Source organism: Parasteatoda tepidariorum, chromosome 7 (genome assembly GCF_043381705.1).
Source record: "Parasteatoda tepidariorum isolate YZ-2023 chromosome 7, CAS_Ptep_4.0, whole genome shotgun sequence".
In the NCBI taxonomy this organism is placed as follows: domain Eukaryota; kingdom Metazoa; phylum Arthropoda; class Arachnida; order Araneae; family Theridiidae; genus Parasteatoda; species Parasteatoda tepidariorum.
This window is the reverse complement of record NC_092210.1, coordinates 12,985,924-13,000,264: the sequence shown is the minus strand read 5'-3', so window position 1 is coordinate 13,000,264 and position 14,341 is coordinate 12,985,924.

The window sequence follows — 14,341 nt, the reverse complement described above, 5'->3', positions numbered from 1 at the left end:
TTTGAGATTTATTCATTTTGGCATCAAATTCGCGATAGAACGTGAGAAGAATTTGAAATTTTATTTATTCTCTTCTTAAATAATTTTTCTCATTTTTTACATAGTTACTTCAGCGCTATATTTTATTCTTCAACTATTCTCTTATTTAAATGCGTATTTTTCTAAGACATTAATTATTGAATAAAATTTATTCAGCATCAGAATTTATTTCGATTAAAATGCAACATGCGCTGAATATCGATTGTACATAATTAGGCTAGATCATATGATGAACCAGTTTATACATATTATAAATTTTTATAAGATCTGACGGATGAATTTGCTAATTTTGTACAATGTATAAGATGTGTACAATGTATTTTGTACAATGTACTAGATAAGCAAAATACTATTTTTTATTTCAATAAAATGAATAAAAATGAAAGTTTTTTGTCTCATTTTAGTACAGTCCTATAAAATGCTGCGCTGCCAAATTAAATCTTATAATCGCAATTCATAATGACATGGTTGCCATAAAAGGAGAATACAGGTCTAGAAAGACACCAAAGAGGTACCCATTGCCAGATATTAATTAAAAGTAAACAATCTAAATATTACAACTGTCCAGACTAGCTAGGTATTTAGCTAGGTAGACGGTATTTACTTTCGGAAAATTTCTTTAAAAATAATCAACTTTTGATCTTCACAAATTTGAAGTACAATGTGGAAACTGTGGTGTAATATCTCGTCGAATATGATGATGAACAACCCAAAATATTGTGTGAAAGAACACTTTATTCCAAGTTAACACCAAAGCGAACGTTCATATATGAATTAAAAGAGTGTAATTTAGATTTAAACTATTTAAATTGAATAATCTTACACCAAATTTTCACGCTTTTACGCCATGCCAGAATAATTTTCACTTCCGAAAACACCAAGGTTGGCCCTTGGCGAGTTGGCGAGCTTTGAATATCAAGAAACGCCAAGAAGATTACAGTGAGTAATTCGTTTATAAATAATTTGAAATAAGCTTTCGAGAGTTTGTTCACTGATTGTACCAAAGTTATAGTTTTCAATGGTGAATTATACCAATAACAGAAACAAATTTCCACTAACAGAAGCAAAAATTTGTCGCTTAACATATATGCATGGTTTTAGTTGTGTAATAAAGAAAATAACGTTTTAATTTTTAAATCTCTGAGAAATGTATTAGCTGATTTTATATTGTGTAATTTCTAACCGTTCTGTGAAGTCTAGTTCCAATTCATCGTAAGATTCTCTCTGTACTACGCGAATATTTAATTTAAGAACTATTTATTTATTATTTTTTTAAGAAGTAGTTTTTATAAAATTCTAAGTTATATTGATTCCCCCTTCTGATGATTCTCACTTCATACTGTATTGTAAAAATGCATTTACTGACTCTTATGTTTAACTTAACTTACTGTAATTATAAATTTTTATGTTTTTGAACAAAAATGGTGGAGACTACTTTACACCAAGTAGTTTTAAAAAACATTGGCGTTGTTGCTGTTACTTGAGTCATTTGCCAATACCGGCAAGCCTGCTATGGGAAACCGTGGCAAATTTTTAGGGCAGAGGGTGAATTTCTTGTTTTCCAGTGACGCTATCTAAAGTCAAGAATACGACTTCAGTCACACATAAGTCACAACCTGTTTCTTACAGGGAGGACCCACTCGAACTTCATTCATCCACAGATTGTAATTTTGACCTGTACCAGGGAATGATCAATCTCTAATTCAGTATCAATTGAAGAGTAGGCTATCCAAGACGGATATACGAAATGTTAGATATGGAAAAGATAATCACTGTTGCTACAGACCTTAAGCGACGCAAACCTTCTTTTGTTGCTGTTTTGGTTACTTATGTCATTGCCAAAAAAAATTGCCAGTATTATTTGGATAATAAAAGTGTTAAATTATCACACTTTTGACTTGTACTTTGATTTAGATTAAGTATAAAAACTAATCTAATCTTCAAGTTAATCAAAAGCATTTCAAAGTAATAGTCAAAATAAAATGTAATAATCATAATAGAAATTCTAAGCAAATAAACCAGCAAGCCAGCTATGAGAAACCTTAGCGAATTTTTAAGGTAGAGTTTACGTTTCTTGTTTTTCAGATGGTGCTTTTCTATGGCTAAGAATACGACTTTAATCACGCACACGTCACAACCCGTTTTACTTTGAGTACCCAATCATGGTCCATTCCTTTACCCACAGATCGCAGTTTTTACCTGAACGAAAGAATGATCAATTCAATATCCAAAGAGGAATTAATTTGTTATGGGAATTTGTATCCCGATAGATTTCATGGGCACTAGTCGCCATTTATTACACGGGGAATTTTTGGCCGTCGGGATTTGAACTTGTGATCTCACAACTCGTGATCGAGATCAACGTCTTACAACCGGGATATATCAGCCTAGACATTCTTTTGAGAAACTCTACCTTCACCATCCTTGAATTTAGGTCAGATTTTTGATTTACATTTTACTGATATTATTTTTATTTAGCAAATTTTATTTGAAAGCACTATAACTTTTAGAATGGGTGAAAATAAAGAGGTCACTTTATTAGATTAGGAGAAACAGCACTAGATAATTATAGGAAGGTTTATGAATTTTTCGCATGATTATGAAGTGAGAGAAACATAGTTTCGAAAAAATTGCGTTAAAGTTTTGAGTTTTATAATACATATAAATGTATAAACTTTTGCAACTAACTATATTGCATCAATACAAGGTCCATAAGATGATTTTCTTTCATATTTCTCAGCTGTCTCAAGTGCTTGTTCAGCACTTTTCCTTGTCGATCTACCCTCATAAAATCTACCGCCTTATCGATCCACCTTCATCAGTTTTTAAAGTAGTAGCCAATATCTGTCGTTCATCTTTATTCTGAGCATATTCTTCTGCTGTCCGGCCTACATTTATTTCTAATTGTTCCATAAGAGTCAAAAACTCCTTGCAACCTTCATTAAAAATTAATACAGATAAATGCGTTGCAATTTAAACTATTTATATTGAAAGTATCATAAATTAATTTTCTTACATAATTTCTAGAAATAATTTTAAGAAAATAGTTAAAATAATAGTATTTTACTAAAATGTTTTAATAGCAGTGAACAAATCCTTTAACCGACTCATCGCCCTAGTAGTTCACTTGATTATGAATGTCATAACGTTCCTTGCATCGGAAGCAGCGTTTGATAGATTGTGTTGTAACTTTTGCATTTTTGAGAAAATCAATTCAAAATTTTCAATTCAATATTCAATATTATTCAATATTCTATTCAATGAAATCATATTAGAGGGATAAAATATCGAAAAATGCAATATTTTACCCATTGGCAAAATGGGTCTTGTTTTAGGTTTGATGGCCTCCGCATCTTATTTGGACGTCATCACAGTAAACAGTGCGCGTACCTCGTCATTGCATGCGTTGCTATGGCGACCCCTGCTGTTAGATAATTTTTTCAGAATTCTTTTTTTTTTCACTTTTAATCTCGTTATGCATTAAGTTGGGGAGTTTATTTTTGAGATATGGGACCAGAGAGATCTACAGCAGAATAAATACTTCTTGAGTTGTGAATAAAAGAGAATTTCATTATTTGATCGATATTTTCGCTTTTAATGCTTTAATTGAGAATCCCAAATTCTAACCTACAGTTCAAGCTGGATCGTTTTCAATACTAAGATAAAACATAAAGCACAATAAAGATAAAAACACAATAAGGCTGCTTTTCCAAAAAAAAATTAAGCTACCATTTTGCCAATTTTTTAAAATTCTTTTCTTAATTTATCTCGAACAACATCTAATGTTTTTATATGAATCTCTCTCTTTTTTTCCTTGCTCATTTTAAGAAAATTTTACTATGTTGTTCTCCCTTGAAATCATTTGGGCATGACCCTTGAAACTACATAAAAACATAGGCTAAGCACAAAAAATAAATTTTAAAGCATTTTCAGAAAATCTTTAAATAATTAAAATATCGTATTTTTGTTTGATAATTAAAATTTTAAAATATTTCATTTTCCCCAAATAGTTAAAATAAGTAAACTGTAAGGAATTCTCTAATGTAAATTGAGATAATCTCATTGGCATTCCATTCTCTAATGACTCCTTAATGAAATGAAATTCTTGAAAGTGCTCTTTCGGTCATTAAGTTTAAAATCCACGCCATTTCCCTATTCTTGAGAAAATAAAAACTTATTTGCATTTAAATAGAGAAAGTATCATATTTGATATTTATGTTAAGTTGCAGATACTGTAAGGGAAATTGCTATTACGATTATTAAAATTTCTTTTGACTATTACTTAGAAATGCTTTTGATTAACTTGAAACTTAGATTACTTTTGGAACTAAATCTAAATGAAAGTACCCTTCAAAAGTATGATAAGTTAATATGGTATCCAAATAATACTGGTAACTTTAAATTCATATAACACGAAGAAACTTCATTTTTCAATACTAAAGATTTAATCACAAACTAATCATGCGTTCATTAATAATAATCATGAGCTTAATCAATGATTTTTCTTTAGCCTACTCATCATGCTTGATAATATAAAAAACTTAATTTGTTCAAAAAATTGACGAAGGTGATAAAAGTTAATATGTTTGAAGCATTCAAAAATATGCGCTCCTTCTCAAGATTCGGTTGGTGTGAAAATCAGTTTTAATTTTACGCCTAGCTAGTCTGGAGAATGAGCACCTTTTTGTGAGTACTCGAAAATGTCGGTTTATTCTATCTTCATTAGTGTTTGTGCTGGTCATAAACGTAAATTTTAATCAACACTAAAACAAGTATCTCATAGAACAAAAATCTTTGTACTATCACAAGTGTACACAAATTATAAAAACATATATGCCTTGCCAACAAAAGAATGGTGTAAGAAATAATATAAGAGGAAATAATCATTGCATTTGAGTTGATGCACTTGCGTTTGGAACAGTGTTTGAAGCAATTGAAGTTATTTTTATTATCAAGTATATCCTTTCACCTCAGTATCTTGGAAAAGTTATAATTTAAAATACTAATAATATTTATAATTTTTTTTAAAAACAACAAAGTGAATTATCTTGAGCTTAGACGGTAACTTTAGAAATCAAAAGTGTTACAAAGTCAAAATTCTATTTGTTTCTGGAGAAAAAAAACTAAGCTGAACAAGTGTACTTGCCTTTTTTAGAAAAAAATATAATGAAATGAGTTACACAAACAAAGTTCAAATGATTCGCAACAGCAAATTATATCGAATCCAACCGGTTACTTTTAAAAAACGGGTTAGACAAAGTTAAAGTAATTTCTCAAAAATAGTTTACATAAAAACCTAACCTTAAAAACCTTTAAACATAAAAACCTTTTTAAAAAAAGAATTAATTATTGATTCAATATAAATTTTCCATAAAGCTTCCAAAACTGAACATTCACACGGTAAAAACTAAATTAATTCTAAGAACAATTTTTAGTTAATCAATGAAATTTTGATACTCAAATTATAAGTAATCATTTAATATTTTAAAAAAAGATTTAAAAAAATGTTTCAAATTTGTTTCCAAAAGCGTAACATTACAGAGTATTTATATATATACATTTATAAAATGTATTATGAAACATGCTGCATTAATATAAAAGTTTGAAGCAAGAGTATCTACAATGAATTACGGTTGCATAAAAAAGGGAAACTTGATTTATTTTTTATTTTACGATTGGATGAAAAATCATTCCATATTTTGGGCATAACATAGATCCATGATTGCATCTTGTATCGGAAAAAAACCACATTCCGTGCAAATACGCTTCCAACTAAAACATTTTTCTTCATTATTACCGCATGTAAAAGTGCCATGTTGCTGTGTTTCTATTTTATTATTAACAGCTGCATCGATCAAAAGAAACATTACGTGTTATTTTCTATTGAATATTTTATGTACGTCTAGTGATAAAACAATTTTCCTAAAATATACTCTTAACCTTTATTGAAGGCATAATTTACTGTATACATCAGAAGTTTACAAAATTTTATTTTTCTGAGACACTTTTTAATATATAATTTTTTTCTACATAACTGGGTATCCATTTTTTCAAAAGATGAAATAAAAAGCTTATAAGGGTTTGCAGTAATTTTCAATTTAATGAAATAAAATTAATTAAGATCGCTATAAATCTAAGTTTCTTAATTCCAAGTATATGAACCACACATCATTGTTATAATTTTGAAAAACTAATGCATTTTGATTCGAAATTTTAACATATTTAAATAAAAATATAGTCCATTTAAATTACATATAGCTTCCGTTTTTATCTATAAATGTATCGAAACTGATGTTTATAAAATGTATATGTATACACATATTGTGATATTATTTGGAAGAAAATACGATTTGAAAAATCATAGACAACAAACTATATTCAACAATTTTAATTCAGTGATTTAAAAGAAATACTTACTTATCAAACTTTTTCAGTATAAAGATTAAATATTTGCTCAGAAATCCAAGAAAAGCATCTTGAATACATTCAAATGGAATGTTCAAACTCAATTCCCCAGCTATCGGCTACTTAGCGTTTTTCATTCATACGGAAATCAAACACATCAGGCTCATACATAAGCATGCATTTAACTTCAAAGTTAAATGTGTGTTGCTAGTTAAATGTGTGTTGCAAAGTTAAATGAGTTAATGCTTGTGTATCAGAATATGTGAATTTTAAAGCAAATAGCTACATATTCAAGATTTTAAGATCTAATAACTTCTCTTCTCACGTAGAAAATTGAAGTACATATAGGAAAAGAATACTATTGAACAGTTTAATGTAGAATGGAAGACATGGTATTTTCCGCGAAATACTCTCCTGAAAAATTTGAAAAATGGACTTACCACGGCAGAGCCCTAAGTTTTCCCAGTGATTTTTTACTACTAAAGTGTCGAAATAAATTATTCCCTAGATTGTCAGTTAATAAACCCATTGAATAGCGTAAAGTGCAAAAATCTTTTTAATTCCTTAAATTACCTAAGTAATCTGAAAACTACCTTTATCATCAGCACACTACATGCAAGGCACTTGCTGAGATAAGAAGAAATGTATGATGGAACAACACAGTAACGTTTCCGTAAGCTTAAATCAACATAATGCTATTCATTTATTTATTGCTCTCTAAAAAATCAAGTTACTGCAATCGAGCAATCAGCACATTAGTTGACAGAATTAATTATCAATCAGTTTAAAAACTATATAAAATAAATTACAAATTAACTAGGGTGATTCGTTAAAGTGCAAAAAACAGTTTCGTTCCTCAAATTATCTAGAAGATCTACAGACTAACTGACCGTTCGTCTGACAAATTAACTAGGGTGATTCGTTAAAGTGCAAAAAACAGTTTCATTCCTCAAATTATCTAGATAATCTACAGACTAACTGATTGTTCGTCTGACAAAATAACTAGGGTTATTCGTCAAAGTTCAAAAAACAGTTTCATTCCTCAAATTATCTAGATAATCTACAGACTAACTGGTTAGTCTTACTGGTTAGTCTGTAGATCCGTCTGATATTATTTACTGAGGTACTCATTAAAGTGAAAATGATGGAACAATAGTTACGTTTCTGTACGCTTAAATTGACATAAGGTTATTTATTTATTTTTCGCTATCTAACATATCAAGTTACTGAAATCAGACAATCAGTAAATTGTTTGACATAATCAATTATCAAACAATTTAAAATTAGCAATTCAAAGTATAACACGGTTTAAAACGTTATTCCAATTAAACAAATTTGAATAATGCCATTTATTCATTTTTCAATATTTAAAAAAATCACAATTAATACATTGGTTGATAGAATGAGTGAAACCTTTTCAACATTAGCGATACCGAAGCCGTTAAGGAGCACATTACCAAATTAAATTGCGGAACACTCTTGATTTCGCACTTTAATCGTTTATCCCAGTTAATCTGTGGATTATATTTTTAATATACATATTAATGGTTTTCAAGCTTCATCGGCAAAATCTGCATGTACGTAACATTTTCTAAAGAATTTACACTTTTTAAGTACATAAATTTTTTTTCCAGATATCATAAAAACCCAAATTTTATGCACATAGAAATAAGAGGAAATAATCATTGCATTTGAGNTTATGCACATAGAAATAAAATTTGAAAATATATTTTTTAAAATAAAAAAATCCCAAACATCATGAAACTACAAGCAATAATACATTGCATTTCTTCATTACTGTATAACAGCCGCCAAGTTTCAGAGAATTGGCATGCTTGATCACATTTACTATGTTTGTGAGGCACAAACTTCGAATTATTTCTCTTTTTTTCCTTTGGCGTTATACAAATTACACTTTCAAAAGCTCACTCTGCCATGTCAATTTGTAAAGTAACATCAGCACTACCGTATTGCTCAAAGACCAGAATCTTTTAAAGCTCAAAGTTTCATTAAAGTATTCCCATTCAAGCCAAAACTCCTCGCCATTATTCGGTCAACATATTACAACCAACTGAATTCTGTTTGCTTTGAAAACAAACTCGCAACGATTACAAAAGCTTTATACTGTCGTCCAAACAATTCCTTTAAAAGCAAAAATAAACTGCTTAGAGAAATCTGACATCCAAGTTTCCGGGCTTTATAAAGCTAAGGAGAGCGATAATTAGTAGTTGAAATCTGAGGATTTCGTAACGTTTGGTTTCAAGTTACAAATTAAAGCGGCGTTTCTCCCTAGCGAGTTTAGTTTCCAATTAGTTGAGTTCCACTGAATAGTTTTACAATTTACAATTCGTTTGTAAATAAGTTTCAGAAAATGTGTTTGATTAAACTTCTGATGCTTGTAGATTTTGAAAATGAATTACACAGTAGAGTTATGTTGCAGATCGTTGAAGTCGGGAATTTTGGAGATTAGAGGGAAAACAAGGAAAGCGATATTTTGAGAAGACTCCAATTTTTGAGTTTAAAGTATTGCGGTCAGATAAGGGTTTATTTATTTTAGCAAGCCGATTAATAAGGCAATTTCCAGTTAAAACGATAATTCGCAAACAGCTTTCTGATATTATCAATTATTCGAAATCTGATTCTCTCATGTTATATAAAGTATCAAATCAAAGATATTTCTTCAAATGACTACCAGGATATCTACTTTTGTCATTTGGGGTATCAGAAGGGCAGATTTGTTGACCACTCTCTCAGGGGCACCATACTAGGTGGGCCAACATTGCTCCAACAGTAAGAAAGACAAATAATGCAGAGAAGAGAAGGAAATAACATCTGGCACCTTTTTGACTTGAGGTCAGCTCTCTGTCCACCATACAATCCGGTCGGCTCAGAGATACTTATTTCATTTAAAGTCTTTCATTGATGGTTTCGAACGTAATGCACTCATGAATCTTGATTTAATATTTTCCGAGAGAGTATTTTTTAAAGGGAGGACGTAACTATTTACATAAAAGCAATAAGATGATTCTGTATTATTGTGCTTTCATTCATGGTTACTCCAAGAAATTGTGAAGTATCTGTCTGGAAACAATATTAAGCTGATAGGTGTTTATAACAATTATACAATACATTTATAACAATTATACAATACAATTTACAATTAGTTTATAAAAGGTTTTAACAATTAACAATTATTTATACAATTTACAATTAGTTTGTTAAAAGTTTTACAAAATATGTTTGCATAAAATTCTAATGTTTGTAGAGAAATTTCGAAAATAAACTATCGAATAATAATGTATTGTTTAAGATCGATAATGCAAGAAAAAGATTAGGTAGAATAACATGTAAAGAGTTCCTCAAATTTTTGAACAAACACTCAAAACACTGAGAAAGCACTCAAATAGAATTAAACTATTGTGGTCGTTTTTAAGCATGGAAAATTTTATTCTTCTAAGGCGATAATTAAGGTAGTTTTCAATAAAACGATTTTTCTTAGTAACTCTCTCCGATTTCTAATTATTCTAAAGCAGATTTTCTGATATCTCATAAAATTTATTTTAACAGGTAGACTCCTTAAACTTCAATTCAACCCTTCGAATTTCAATTGTTTTTGTACAATTGAATCATAAACTTCCCTCGCACATTTTCAAATTGTTGAGTGAGTGTTGTTTGGTAAAAACATATCAATTTTTGATTCAGCAATAAATTGTTTAAATTTTTTGTATTATCATCAATTGGAAATTCCAAGAACTCGTACTGTTGTAAGCATCTGTCTGGAAACAGCATTAAAGTGATAAGAAATTTTCGAAACTTTAATTTTAAGTTTCAAATTAAAGTGTTGCTTCTCCCTCGCAAAATAGTTCACCAAAATGCGTTTGATTTCCCTTGCCTTGATTGGATTCAAAATTACAAGGCTACGGAGTTGAACATTAGTAGTCGCAAAAAAAATTGGGTCATCTGTTCAACGACAATTATAAAATAAAATAACTCTTACTGAAGAGCTTCGGCAATGATTTTTATAAGATAAACATTAAAATATGATTTTATAAAATTTGATAATTTTCTCGTGATGCCTTAGAGCATGGCGCAAAACCATTTATTCGGTTTAATTAATAAATTTATTTATTTATTATTAATTTTTTAGTAAATGTGTGATAATAGCAATCATAATTTTGAAAATATATCAATACAATAATGTGAGGAGCACTCAAAAAAATTGAAACAGAATTAGAAGACATTAAGTAAAAAATATGTACGAAAAAATAAACAAATATATCAAGCAAAAAACGGTATTTATTGTATTGATATATTTTGCTTTGGCTATATTAATACAATATTAGAAAGCACTCCTTTTAGCGGATATAATCGTGTGGGCTGATGGGGAGATTGTATCTTTTCTTTGCTTTGTTTTCCGGATTTTTTCAATGAGATAAAATAAAAGTAATACAAATAATATTAAAGTAGCAAAATATTACCGTAAAAAAGCACAAAAGACAACTGCAGACAATCAGCAAATAAGTTGATGATCTTGATAAACGTTCAATCCAAGTTTTTGATGACTGTNATTTTTTAAACACTTCTTATATATATTTATTTATATTACCCAGATTTTTTTAAGGGATGTTATGATTAATTAGTACTGTAACTCCATTAGGATGAAACACTTGTGTGCTATGAATGTATAAAACTTTGTGAACAGAAACAATAAGTTGTCTCGTTTACTTAAAAAAAAACATTGTTTTGTGAAGAACGAAAAAAGAATAAGTGAGATAACAATTATATATTGTGAGGATAGAGTCTCAGAAAGGTAAAATGAATACAAGAAATAAAATTAAAAAAAGTTTTTTATTACTCGTTTTAATATTTGTTTTTTGTTTCGAAAGTAAAACTTACATAATACGCTTTCATTTGTGACCTCCATGTTTTTTTAAAACTTTTTTATTATTATTTTTTTAATATTTCATTTTTATTATTGTTCTGTTTTTCTTAAGGCTAATACTTTTTTTAGAAACAAAAATATTTATTTACTGATTAGCAAAAAAAAAAAAAGATTCTTAGATAATATTTTTTTATAGTTTTTCTGATGTTTGTTTTGCGAAAGAAAAATTTCGAGAATAGATTTTATTTTAAAACAAAAGAAAAAATAGATATTCATGATAAACTGTAGAGAAAAACAAAAAGTCGTTGTTATTAACTTAAAGAATTAAATATTATTCAAAAAACTTTCAAATTGATGAAATGAAAAAATTTCTAATGATTCATCGAGCTTTTTTAAAGTAATAAAACAATGTCTTGATCTTACTTCTGTTCCTATTAAGCTAAATAAATTATATCTTTATGTGAAAGCTTCACTTAATATTTTTATTTATTATCTTTTTCTTTTCATTATCATTCATTCATTACTTTTTAACTTTTAAAAAAACGCCTGTATAGTTAGTATTATCAACTTAAACTTAAAATAATATTTATGCAATATAATAGAGGACTAATATGAAATTTTACTGATCAATAGATTGAAAGTAAGTGTATAATAGATGTTTTTTTCTTAATTATTGACTGTTTTATGTTAGATCTGGGATCAAAGGAATTGAACTTTACGGATTGGAAATAGTGCTTTTTGGGCTTCTATTATTAGAATTTAGACAATTAAGGTACGTATTGTTTTCTCTTCTTTTTCCTTTTCTTATGTATACATATATTTATATTCATTTATAAATTTATCTATATTACTTTATGGTTTAAGTAATTTTCATGAAGTTTATAAAATTTTTGACTCTCTGCTTTAGAGAGAATTATCTTGTTGAGAATTTATTTTTTCCAATCAATGATTTGAGAACTGATCTTGTTGAATTGATGATTGCTGTAGAGAATTGACTCTTTCCAGCCAATCAATCCAATGAAAGGGATAGAACTCAGTAAGGGGATATTTGGTTGCATAATAAGAGACTGTGCCTGTTTGGCTGCAGGTACAATTGTCGGTGTTGGTCAACTTTAACCTCTTTAAAAATGCTTTAAATGCTCTATGAAGAATAGTACTGTAACTGTGAATGACCGAAATTGGTGGTTGTTTACTTATACCGGTGAATGTTGACAATCCCATAATCGCTTTGGAAAATGTCTGAAATATGTACTAGGTCTAGTTAAATGCCTCTACCCGGTATACGTTTGCCAGGTATTCCCCTCATCAATGGTTTTTAAGGTTCAGTGCCACTGCCCGGTACACATTTGCCCGGTAGTCCCTGCATTAATGCTTTTTTAATGTCAAGTGCCACTACCATGAGTGCCACAACTATGCATTTAAAGGGTACACCGAGCCCTGATATTTCTTCTAATCTATCATCAGCAGATATTAGGATATGAAATACAAAAAAATCAATAAATGATATTAAGATATCATTTATTGAACTTTAATTCAGTATTTCATTATTTTAATTTATTAAATAACATATAGGTAGATATCAGTATTTGCATTAAAAAAATTATTAATTTGAACTGCAAGAACATTTAAAATACAGCTGCCTATCTGTTCCCTTCTTTTCACTCAATTACCAGTCATTTATTATGTTTTATTTCTCCATATAATTTAGCAAAGAGCAGTTTTAATGATTTACACTGTAAATTTGACTAAAGAGTAAGTTGTTTACTGTTTCATGTAACTTATTTTTGTAGGCACTTCTAAGCCTTGATAACAGAGGGAGACATATGATGATGATGATTTCGTTTGCCTGCTAAAGCAGAGAGGTGCGATTGTTCTTGTTTTCCAGTGTTCCAAGAATTTGACTTCCACCACATCCTTACATCACACCCGTTTATATGGTCGACCCATTCATACATCCATTCATTCATCCACCGATCGTAATTTTGATCTGAGCACGATCTATCTCTAATCCAGTACCCACAGAGATATTGATTTGTTATGGGAACATGGAGGACTTTGCGACTGGACAGATTTAACGCGCTTCTGTTACCATTTACTACACGGGAAGGGGAGTATTCAGCCAGTGGGGTTCGAATCCACGAACTCTCGGACATGGGCCGAGCGGCCTACCGTCCAGGCTATCCCGGCAGGAGAACATATGGTAGGTATAAAACGTAAATTAGCAAACCTTACACATGCATTAAACTTGAAATTCAGATATCTGAAATGTTGAAAATTCCGTATTTTTAAAAAAATTGTGAAAAGTTTATTTACTAAAGTATTTGTTTGCCCCTAATCATTCGTGTCCTCATATTAAGCATTATTTTTCATGCAATATTATAAAATTTTAACGATACATTTCAGATTCTTATTTTAGTACCATACGTGATAATGCATAAATAAAAAATGAGTTTCGAAAATTATTTATGGAGTATCACTATTTTTGTTAGACTGCAATTGAACTGGCGTACGTGGCGATGAATATCCATTTCATTCTTATGGTAGGAGTTTCAATCTATGTTAAATATTGACTTCTTTGAAAAACTTTATTTTTTTATAAGAAAAACACTAGCAAAGATTTTTCTTTTCAGTAATGCGGGCTGTCATATTTTTCATGTCTCAAAAAATGTACATACTTTGGTTGCATAAAGTTTCGCTAATCAAAATAAATAACTTAATTGCACAAAAAAAAAGTCAAAAGCAAAATTCGAATTATGTTTTAAGTATACTCTGATTAATTTTTAACTGTAATATGATTTTCTATTAAGATAAAAATAATTAAATTAAAAGTGTCAATTTTGATGCATTAATGTTTAAAATCAAGTCTTTTTATATTCTTTTAAATTAGCAATTTATATTTTTTGTAAGATCTAATGTCCAACTTTCAGTACAGATTCACTTTAAAAATAGTTTTTTTCCGTTTAGTTCTTTCTATTTTTTTAATCTTTTACATGAGAATGCTTTGAAACTGGCAGA